Source organism: Solanum dulcamara, chromosome 6, assembly GCF_947179165.1.
Source record: "Solanum dulcamara chromosome 6, daSolDulc1.2, whole genome shotgun sequence".
Classification (NCBI taxonomy): Eukaryota; Viridiplantae; Streptophyta; class Magnoliopsida; order Solanales; family Solanaceae; genus Solanum; species Solanum dulcamara.
The window spans coordinates 48,508,367-48,520,589 of NC_077242.1; the positions used below are offsets into that span (position 1 = coordinate 48,508,367).

At 30.0% G+C, this 12,223-nt stretch overlaps 1 long non-coding RNA gene across 1 annotated transcript; it reads right to left on the reverse strand.

The window, feature by feature from the left end:
- Positions 1 to 1,403: 1,403 nt before the first annotated feature.
- Positions 1,404 to 6,909, reverse strand: LOC129893153 (uncharacterized). Its single transcript, XR_008767393.1, has 3 exons — positions 6,782 to 6,909; positions 3,688 to 3,795; positions 1,404 to 1,921 (listed from the first exon to the last, which is right to left on the reverse strand). It is a non-coding gene; the product is annotated as an uncharacterized LOC129893153 (long non-coding RNA).
- Positions 6,910 to 12,223: the final 5,314 nt, after the last annotated feature.

The window sequence follows — 12,223 nt, forward strand, 5'->3', positions numbered from 1 at the left end:
TTTTCAGGTTCATCTCAGAGTCGATAGGTCTATACTCATTATTATTATCAAGAGGGCTCAAAGGTACAGTGTTTAGAGTGCAAGGGTCTTTGGGACTGTCTTGTCTCTTTTGTTGAGTTTGAGAGGGAGAGACATTTCCTTTGTTAACAACTTCCTTTTGTTATCTCTTCTGACTTGTTTTTCTCTTCTTCTAATTCAATTTGTTTTGGGACTTCTTGTTAAGAGGCCAAACACTTTGTTTAATAATACCCATACCAGCACTTGTAGATGAAACAAAAGTAAGAGTATTATATAAATATTGTGCAAATGCAATCACTTTTGGAGATTTTTCAAAAGCTTTTTTTAGGATTTTCTTGGACAAGTTCTACCAAAGAAGCATATCTTATACTACCTAAATATTGAACATTCAAGTTCTGAGTAGGAACCCCATTATTCTGAGTCTAACCAATTTTATTAGACGTCAGCTCTGTACAAGTGACACCAGTGAACCTAGAGGTTTGATACCAACTTGTCACAATCTTATTTCTCTATTCATTATGGTACCTACTATAACTCACGAGTAGGTAAGCTAGCTTGCAATCCAAAATGACAAGTAATGGGTGTAAGGACAGAAATCAAGCAAAAAATATAATTGGAACATAAAATAAGCGGAAACTCATAAAATAAGTGGAAGCCAATACTCTAACAATTTTCAGCAACAACAAGAAAAACCCATGAAGAATTGAGTCCAGAAGTTCTCTAATCTAAGGGAAAAGAGCCCAAAATGGTCTTAAATTGACTACAGGTACCGCAAAAGTGACCATTTAAGCCACTAAAGCGGATGGCCTCAAGAAGGAGACCTCTACTAAAGGGATCCTTGGCTGCTAAAGCAGCTGGCAGGCAGGCCGGTTACCGCTAAAGTATAGCCCTAACCGCTAAGGTGAAGCCCACTTAAGCGATGCCAGGTCCACTTAAGTGGCTGGCCCCTTGTTGGCCTAGCATGTTAAAGCAGAACCCTGACTACTAAATCGGCGACCTCTTAAGCCATGTCATGGCCTCTTAAGTGGCTGCACCGGCATGGGGCACTTTAGCTTGAGATTCATTCGGAACCCCATTCGCACAAAAGAGGGTCGTCTCAATATAAAATGGGTCTCACACTTAAGCGTCATTTTTAGCTAATTTTCATAAGGGGGCTCAAAATTAGCCAGAAAGCCTTGGGATCTGTACGAAAGGTCGTTCCAAACCAAACTCAATATTCCGAAGCTACAGTTAAAATTCCATTTTGAGGTTGTTTACCAGATGTTTTGACCAAAGTCAACTATTCAAGTTTTAAAAGCTCCAAAACATATAAACTTGTATAAAAATAAAACGAATGATCAAGCGACCAAATAGTCAGTACTAGCAAGTCATAAATAATTTGGGGTCATTATAGAAATGCTCTAAACAATGAAAAGAGGGTATAACACATAAATGACTTGAAGGGTCATTACAGATAGACTACACAGTAGACGCTAAAAAATCTCACTAGCGCCATGTAATCTTGTCTGATGAAGACTTCTTCAACTTGATTTGGCTAAGACATACTTTTGTAAGACGAAGGTAACTATCTTTTTTTTCCCCCTTTTTCGTTGATATTTGATGTAGGATTCTGAAAACTGTAAGACTGTTTTGCTACAGTGAACACCTACTAATGCACTAATGGATCTTTTGTTGTCTAATCCGTGCATAATCCCAAATAAGTTCTTGTTGCTTTCATTTCTTATCCTACAGTAAATTTATTTTTCGTAATTCGTTGAAATCTGACAGAATAAGCTCTTAGGAACTAATATCACCATCTAAATTCCGCCAAATTAATTTCCATGCATTCCTATAGTGTAAGTATCTTGATGATCCTTGATTGTTTTTAGTTCCTGCAATAGCATGTTCCTATCTGCATATGTTACTGCACCAATTTACAAAACAAAAAAAATTGTTATGCACTTTTATAATCCTTATATTAGGAATATATTGTGCATCTAATAGTATCAATGCGTTCTCTTCTTTTGGAACATCCTGAAATGAATCAAATAGTTTAAGTTTTGTTCATGTAAAAAAGAATATTATATTAATGAAAAATTCAGTCATCTTGTTGACCTCCCTCATCACATGCTTTACCTCAACTTGACCATTCCTTATTAACCAACAGATCTTCTTAATGAGTAGACTGATGCACCAAGGTATTTTCAAATTCCATCCAAAGTCTTAGATAGAATAAAAGAATCAGGCTCTAGCATAGCATGGGTCAATTGTTGTTCCAAATAATATTGTAATCTCTTCTTCAAAGCCATAGGCTCTATCTCTAGATTAGTTTTCACACCAAAATAGTGAGAATGTGCATATATGAAATCACCCTTCCAATCCCTTATGCAAAAAACTCCAGCACTTGGCCCGGGGTTATCTTTGGAGACTCTATTAGAGCTACACTTGTAAAATCCAGGTTTAAGAGTCTTCCAGTATACCATCGTAGGAACAATACATGGCTTATACCTCTCTAAGAATTTGATTAGAGTAGGCCACTCTTCAGAAATGTTCCTCAATCAAGGTATCTAACAATAGTTAGTTTGTGAAGATGTCTGTTTATTTAGTCACCATGTTTCACATTATTCCTCCTTTTAAAAAAAATTCATAATATCAGCCAGGGACAAAATTAAATAAAGGTCTCAGCTTAGGGACACAATCTGCATTCTACCATTCATAAATTGAGTCCTTAAGTTGTATAAAAGGACCCTCAACATCAGCTGAACTAGTAAACATTCCCCACAACCTCTTAGCATCAGGACATGATACAAAAAGATGTTGAAAACTTTCATTACCCATAAAATCATAACAACAACCAATGCACCACCGCTTCAAGACCAATACTGGCTAGAAATTCTCCAATAAAAATTCTTCTCTTAGTCAACCTCTAGAAAAAGAATTTATCTTGAAAGGTACTCTCTTTTCCTAGATCTTCAAATAATCTTCATCTCTAATCCCAGGTGTCCTCATAATATTCCATTTAGATTTTATAGAAAAATTTAGCATTCAACATGGTTAATCCCTTTCCGCATATTCTTGCACTATATCTACCTTACTAATGATATGTTCTATTCTACCACAAAATTAAAAAATAAGTGCTTCAGTAAATTTTCATTTCACCTTCCTCCTTCAATCAGTTTATTTAAGATATAGGTAAATAGTAACGTAAATATCCAAGCTGAGTCCAATTGTCAAACATGATACTAGAGTATCCATAGTTAGGCTGCCACCAATTTTTTTTATCAATGAAATCTCTAGCCATTAGCATATGTTTCCAAGTTTGTGATCATCCTCTCCATTCCATTATTTGGGGTCTTTGCCTTTTGTAATATTTATTCCACATAAAAGGGAGATCATATATTGTTTTTAATTCTAAAATTCAATCATAGTTTTGCAAACCTTCTCTAGAGATATCAAACAAATACCTAAAATCTAAGCCTCCCTTCTTTTTGAGTGAACATATATCTGATCATGCAATTCAGTATTTATTTCTACCCACTTTCTTAAAATTTCAAAGAAATCTAGAAAACACTCTATGAAGATCATGAATAGCACATTTAGGAGGAATGATGACTGAAAGCTGATATATAGGAACATTCTTTAAAATATTGTTAATTAAAATTACTTTATCTCCAAAGAAAAGTAACTTACTGTTCTCGACATGCACCTTATTTTGTACCTTTTTCAGTTCTGCAAAATGTGTTTTTTCCCTGACATGCCCAATTGGGCATCCAAGGTCTGTAAGAGGAAAATTATCTCCTGAAAAGCCAATACAGTCCTCTATCAGTTGAATATCTACATGAGCAGCTTTGTTATGAAAAAACACCATTTTCTCCGTTAATTTCCTAGCCTGATTGTTTCTCATAGTCCTGTAGTGTTTTCATATACAGCTTTAAAGAAAAAATGTCACCATTGACAACAATAATTATGTCATCAACATAGCCTAAGAGATTGATCTTCTCACTCCACTTAGGTAAATCAAACCCTTTGAATTCAGGATATGAGAAAAGATTATTCAGAAGCCTCGCAAACACTTCAACAGTTAAGATGAATAAAAAAGGAGATAAAGAATTTTCTTGCTAGACCCCTCTAATTGAATGAAAAAAATTACAAACTTGTCCATTAATCAACATAGAATATCAATTATTTGCCACTAACCTCCAAATTTTGTAGGTAATAAATCTGTCAAAACCCAATTTGCCACTAACCTCTAAAATACTGGTTCTACTGTACCTATTTTGTGATTACCTTATTTTTAAGAGTTTCGAAAGTTACATATTTCAAGAAAATATGTATTCTTCTATTTAATCAAATGTGTAAATAAAAATTTCAAGCGTGTGACAAAAATGTTTATTCAATTTCTTACATTTCATAAAATTAAATGCATCTGAACCTTCTATTGATAATTTCTTAAAAAGTTATCACTTTATTTTTAATATAATTAGTTATGAATCTAACTTTTATTTTTGGTTGTTAAACACTCAGACCCTTGCAAAAGAGATATATTATTCAAACTGGCATTTTGTTTTGGATTTTCATAGTTACGAGGGTTTAAGTGTGTATAATACTGTGTTAGTTTCAATTTGTTTAGATGGTTTTGTATTTGGCATGAAATTTAATAAAGCAATGAAGACTGTTAAATCTTATGGTCTTAAACTAAAGATATATATAAAATGTATAAAATGTATTTTAATCTTGTGATTTTAAACATGTCATGTAGAAAGTTAAAATTAAACAATTGTTAAAAAATGAGAAAAACATTCTTTTAAAATAGGCTAAAACAAATTAAAACAAAGGAACTACTCCCTTTGCTTCTAAATACTTGTTATCAATATTTCAGAAAATTAAGATATAATTTAGTATATTTTTTCCATTTTACCTTGGGAGTAATTCTTTTTGGATGTAAAACAGTAACTAATTTAGGATAGAAAATGTTGATTTACTCTTCCAATCTCTTTATTTATGGTTGTTTAGATAATTTATCAGTACATTTTTCATTTATTGAAGAAAGAGAACACTTTTTATTAATTGAAAACAGATGATTAAAAAAATAAGGATATGATAGTAAAAATATATATTTTTCTTAGGTAATATTAAGTGAATTTGTGAGATATTGTACATCCATTAAGAAAAAATTGTAAGACATATATTGAACATCACTTTTCTATTTTGCCCTTTTAGTTATTCTCAAATTATTCTTAAAAATAGACATAATTCAAAGTAAAATTATAATTATGAGCAATTAACTCTGTTTAACTTATCATCGAAAAAATATAAATAAAGGCAAAAATGGAAAAAATTTACTACTCTCTTAAACATTAAACACTGAACAATGAATATTTTGAATATTGAAACTCAAAAAAATTCAATTATAATAAACTAGAGGGAGTAGTTTCTTAAAGTCGTGCAAATAAAAATGTGACACTGAACAATGAATATTTTGAATATTGAAACTCAAAAAAATTCAATTGTAATAAACTAGAGAGAGTAGTTTCTTAAAGTCGTGCTAACAAAAATGTGAAAAGTGTTTAGAAATAGAGGGAGTAGCATTAGTAATTTTGTTTAATTTACTTGATAAAATTTAAACTATTTAAATGAGTTTAATACTATTCCCTGTATCCGACTTTCTCAGTTTTAATAAATTGAATTGAAGGGAATATGTTAACCGCATTCCCAAATTTATAAAATTTTGCATTTGCATCGTGACGTCGGCTAGTCTTTTGGTCTATGTTTCCGTGTCAAATTGTAGCAAGAAAAGTCTCGTTTTCAAATAAAGAGAATGTTGCGGCATTTCCGCATTTTCAAATTTGAAAAAGGTCGGAAATGTTTTTTTTTTAAAATAAAGATTTATTTATATATTATATACATCATTACAAGAATGACGGGCAATAATGATAGCATCAAAGTGTTACGATTACAATCATCCAAAATACATATCAGCTGCTTTAGAATTGGCTTAAAAATTGGTTAAAGTTATTTTTAGATTATGAAAGTGTTTGATAAATTTAAAAATGACTTAAAATATGTTTAAAATTAAAAGTAGAATTTTTTTATTTTATTTTTTTTTAACTTATAAGTGATTTAAATTTTTTTTTTTAATTTTTTAACTTAAAAACTATTTTTTTCCGTCAATTCAAACGGACTCTTAATCTAACAGAACTAGTTCCTTCTTCTACACTCGCAGAACATAGTTGGAACTGTCCATTCCACAGAGAGTACTACCTTACTTGCCCCAGGCCCAACTTTAGATCCTTCTATTTTGGACATGGCCAGTTAATTGCCGTGATCAAGATGCCACCATTAATTTTGTGAGTGTTTATTGCATGCATTTAAATTCTTCATCATTCGCAAGGTCTATATTCCCTCTTTGCCAATTTTACTGGCTCCTTATTGATTTAGCACACCTTTTTAAGAAATAATCAGTGAAATGATAATTTTACTATATTATTTTATAAATATAATAAATTTAATATTTTAAAAAATGCAGTGAGAGATGACTATAGTTAATATTAAGGATAAATTAAGAACTAAGGGATAAATTATATGTTGAAATTTTAAACTGAACAAGTAAAAATAGACATTAATTTTTAGCATGATGAACAAGTAAAAGTGGACACAGAGAGTAATGTATGTGTGCGTGTGTGTATATATATATATATATATATATATATATATATATAAATTAAATAAAAACATATTTTTTGGGGGAGAGTATAGGAAAATTAACAATCTTTTAAAGACTTACATGATTAGACTGAGAGAGGTTTTCCTTTTGGGAATCCCCGAAGAACTTTCACAAACTTGATAAAACTTTATTAAACAAACTTAGCTATTACACAAGGTTTGATTATACAAAGAAGGTAATTGATTTTTGGATAGTACTAGGAAACATGAAGGAAAGAGAAATATGTTGTGTTTTTTGCTTGGAGTTTTTTTTGAAGTTGTCTCCGTTATATTTTTTCTTCTACTGACTTAGTACATCTTATATAGATATACGATAAAGAAAATAAGTGGAGTTAAATGAAAAATGTGGCCTCAAAACAATTGGCCGATCAAATAAGATAAAATTCCATATAATGCAAGTCGGGTACGCATTTGGGCCAAATCGTTACATGCATTATTAGTTTCTTTTCATACTTTAACTGACACGGACAGACGCATGATTATCAATTTTTCCCTTGTTGGAGGGTAGTGATAAAGTAAGCACTTACATGACGAATGTGGGCATACCCACATGACACAATTCATTTATTTACATAGTAGGTGATAGTAGCCCATCCATGTTGCTGATCTCATTTTCTCTTCTTTTTACCATGCTTTTCATCATTCATTCTTGTTACATTATTGTTGATATTTTTGTTTGTCTTTATCTTCGTGTCTTCACATGGTTGTCTTTATCTTCTTTTCTTCACATGTTACTAGAATAAGAATAGTCTCATGTCTTCACATGTTACTAAGATAATTATGTATCTAGGTTATGTAAAGCAATGGAGTCAAAAGTCATTCCAGAATCATCATCTTCGTTGGGGTCTTGATCATCTTGAAAGTAATGGTCTCCATAGTTATCTTCTTCTCCAGTGCTCGGGGACTGAGAACTATTAGATCTTTCTGGACATTCATTTAAAACTCTGTCTATATTCGAAACTAATCTAGCTAAACTTGGACTTGGACCGTCTTTATTAATTACATATTTATCATGTTCTTTATTTTTAAAAAATTGTTCTAATGTGTTTTTAATTTTATTTTCATTTTTTTAGTTTTTTTCTTTTTGAAGAGTGTGTGTTTCTTTTTTAATACTTCTCCCTGGGTAAAAGAGCTCGGTAATCGTCTTCGCGGTGAAGAACCTTCATCTTCACTTTTTGGCAAAGTGACAGTCATCAACAGATTTGATACGTCTTTACCGGCTACCATTTGAACCATACTAGCTGTATCTATATCCGATACAGTGAATTTCTTTGTATTCATTGGGGAATGCACACCTTTCTCATCCATTTTTGTTAAGATAAAAAAATCGATTCTGATGCCTGTGTACTAACATTAACCTGTTGAGGGGTGACCTTGCTCTTGAGTATCTTCACCTGCTCCATTAGTTTGGTATTGTCTTGGAGTAGGGCTTCATTTTTAGCATTTAGTCTCTTGAAGGCTTCAGTAATATTACGTAGTTATACATGAAAGAACTAATGGTGTTTTTCGGACATGGATTGAAGTAGTAGACTCCATAAGATTTATTAAAATTTTTGCCTAAAACAATTGCAGCAATGCAAATGGATGGATCCCATAATATATATGAATACTATATAAGATAAAGCAAAAGTTAGTTTTATAAATACATGTAGTGAGTTTTATATACCAAAATACACTATGCATAAGATATTAGTAAGAGACTTAAATATACAAACAGATTTAGTAATAGGATTTCAATTTATGTTACAAAATAATGGAAGTTGTTTAATATCAAGAAATGGAGTAATTTTCTTTAAAAAGACTATCCAAACACCTGTACAAACCACTAAATTTAAAACAAAAGGAAGATACGCTATAAACAAAAAATAACAGATACATCCTCTACACCCTCAACATCAGCTCTAAACTCACCGTCATGTTGTGACAAATGTGCTAATGACAATAGTTGTTGATAATACACAAGTGCCCCCCCCCCCTCAACTATAATCGAAATCGCTGTTGATACTTTTGTATTATCCCTAAAAATTTATAAGAAGAAGAAGAAGAAGTAAATTATGAGGAAGACGAAATATTAGAAAAAGACTATACATTAATAAATATAGAAACTGAATTTTATAATTTTCAAACAGAACACAAGTTAAGAGAGAGAGATGAACAATGTAATATAAAAAAATAAAAATAAAAATAAAAAATAAAAACGGGAAGAATATAGGTTAATTTCAATAATTAAGAGGCTAAAACATGATAAGATTATATGAGAGAGGAAGTACTGAGTAGGATTTAACAACATATTTGCTCACCCCGCATTTAATAAATACTTATAATTTCACAAATAAAATACACAATTTACTTACAGGAGAAGACCCAAATAGTGGTTGAATAATATTACAAAGAAATGTTTTAATCAAACTTGAACAATTAAGTATTTCAAATTGGTTTTATATAAAGATTTTTTTTAAAAGACTATTTCTACTATTGTACAATTAGTGGAAATACCTTTGATGAAGAACTAGGAAAGAAATTATTTAATAAATTACCAAGACCTTTAGGAAGAAAAAAAATAATTAATAGAATACAAGGTAAAAAGTCATTTAGTAAATTTGATTATAAATCAGGATATTAACAGGTTAAAATGCGCCTAGATAGTATAGGAGTAATTAAAAAATTTATCTCTAAACATAGATCTACTGCCTTTATGGTAAGAAATTATAGTGAACAGGTTAGAGGAAAAGCTAAAATATGTAGATGATATTTTAGTATTTAGTAAATACATGCAAGAACACTTAGGACATTTACAAACAACTTTTTAGGCTATTTGTAAAATGTGGAATTTAATTAGTGAAAAGAAAATGAAATTATGTAAAACACATATTAACTTCTTAGGAATAACTTTAGATGATGGAAAAATAAAATATAAAAGATTAAATGATAATATTAGAACAGATGCATATAAATTATCTAACAAAAATGAATTAATTAATGTTTTTGCTTGGAGTTTTTTTCTAAGTTGTCTCTATTCTATTTTTCTTCTACCGACTTAGTACATCTTATATAGATATATGAGAAAGAAAATAAGTGGAGTTAAATAAAAAAATGGCATACAAGAAGGATATGAAGTTGATAAAGCTATAGAAGAAGTCATAATAAAATATGAAGAAAATAGTTACATAACATTTAAATGTAAAAGATGTAAAAAAGGAGGAATGAATCTTGAGGACACAAAAAGACATTTTATAGCATATAAAGATAGAAACGATAATTTAGGATATAGAAAACCTGCATGGGCCACCAAATAGTATTGATATACGATAAAGAAAACAAGTGGAGTTAAATGAAAAATGTGGCCTCAAAACAATTGGCCGACCAAATAAGATAAGAGTTCATATAATGCAAGTCGGGTACGCATTTTGGCCCCATCAATATTAAAATATTTATGGCCTTTACTTTCTATTTTAGTGTATAAGAGTCTTGCTATTTTTTCTAAATCTTGAATGAAGTTTCTAGCATAATTAACTAATCCTAAGAATTTTTGTAATTTTTTTGTATTGTCTAGTCTATCAGCCATGTCTAATACCTTTTTAGCTATATGTGGTTGTAATTTTATTTTTCCTTCACCTAAGGTTATTCCTAAGAAGTTAATATGTGTTTTGCATAATTAACAGATGGATATAAATTATCTGACAAAAATAAATTAATTAACAGAATACAAGGTACAAAGTTATTTAGTAAATTTGATTGCAAATCAGGATATTGGCAGGTTAAAATGCACCCAAATAGTATAGAATGGACAAAATTCACTTGTCCTGAAGGACATTTTGAATGGTTGGTCATGCCATTTGGTTTAAAAACAGCACCATCAATATTTCAGAGGAAAATGGATGACATGTTTGGAGATTATAAGAACTTTGTTTTAGTATACGTAGATGATATTTTAGTATTTAGTAAAGACATGCAAAAATACTTAGGACATTTACAAATATTTTTAGGCTATTTGTAAAATATGGCATAATAATTAGTAAAAAAAAATAGAATTATGCAAAACACATATTAATTTCTTAGGAATAACCTTAGGTGATGAAAAAATAAAATTACAACCACATATAGCTAAAAAGGTATTAGACATGCCTGATAGACTAGACAATACAAAAGAATTACAAAAATTCTTAGAATTAGTTAATTATGCTAGAAACTTCATTCAAGATGTAGGAAAATTAGCAAGACCCTTAAACTCTAAAATAAGAAGTAAAGGCCAGAAATATTTTAATATTGAAGACATAAAATTGGTACAACAAATTAAGAAAAAAGTTAAGAATATTCCAGACTTAAAAATACCATTAGAATCTGATTATTTAATTATAGAAATAGATGGATGTTTTTTAGGATGGGAGTCGTCTTAAAAGCTAGACCAAGCAAATATAGTAATAAAAATAAAGAAAAAAATGCACCTATCAAAGCGGAAAACATAAAAATTATATATATATATATATGAGTAGTATAGAAGCAGAAGTATTAGCAATCATATATAGTTTAATAGTTTTAAATTATATATCTTAAATAAAATAGAAGTATTAGTAAGAGCTAATTGTAAGGTTATAGTTAAATTTCATCAAAAAATAAATGATAAAGATGGTAGCAAAAGATGGTGGCTTAATTTTATGGATTCAATATATATATATATATATATATATATATATATATATATATATATATATATATATATATAATAATATTGTATTTGAATATGTAAAAGGTAAAGAGAATGATTTAGTAGATCAATTAAGTAGATTAAAAATAAAAACTAACGAATACCTATTTCAGAATGAGACTTGTAGGCATGAGACTACCTGGTTCAACACCAGTAGACAAAAGCAAAGGATTAGCCTCAGCACCAGACTCATATGCTCAGACATTATTAGGTAATATAAATTTCAGACCTCAGACATTAGTAGATATGATGGAATACATGTATTTTGATAAACATAATCTAATTTCTTATCCACAATGTAATTTATCTTTTAGAATACTCCCAGAATGTAGTATAGATAGACCCCAAAAATGTTTAGTAGATAATCTATGGATGGCATATAAAAAAAAGACATTAAATATTTTATCGCAGCATGCAATGCATTATATCAATATTTCACAGACAAAAGTAGGGATAATAAGTTTAAATATTACGTAGTTATACATGGAAGAACTCATGTTGTTTTTCAGACATGGATTGAAGTAGTAGACTCCATAAATGGTGTAAAAAACTCACTTTTTAAAGATTTTAATGATTTTAATGAGGCTCTAGATTATACAAGAGGAGTACTAGGTCCAAACTATTATATCTTTCCAGCACTCAGACAAAACCCAGACAAGATTCCTCAATATAACTTCCAAAAAGATAGAGACAAGATAATTTTCTGTGACTATTGTTCTTCAATGACCGAAGCCTTCAAGAGACTAAATGCTAAAAATGAAGCCCTACTCCAAGAAAATACCAAACTAATGGAGCAGG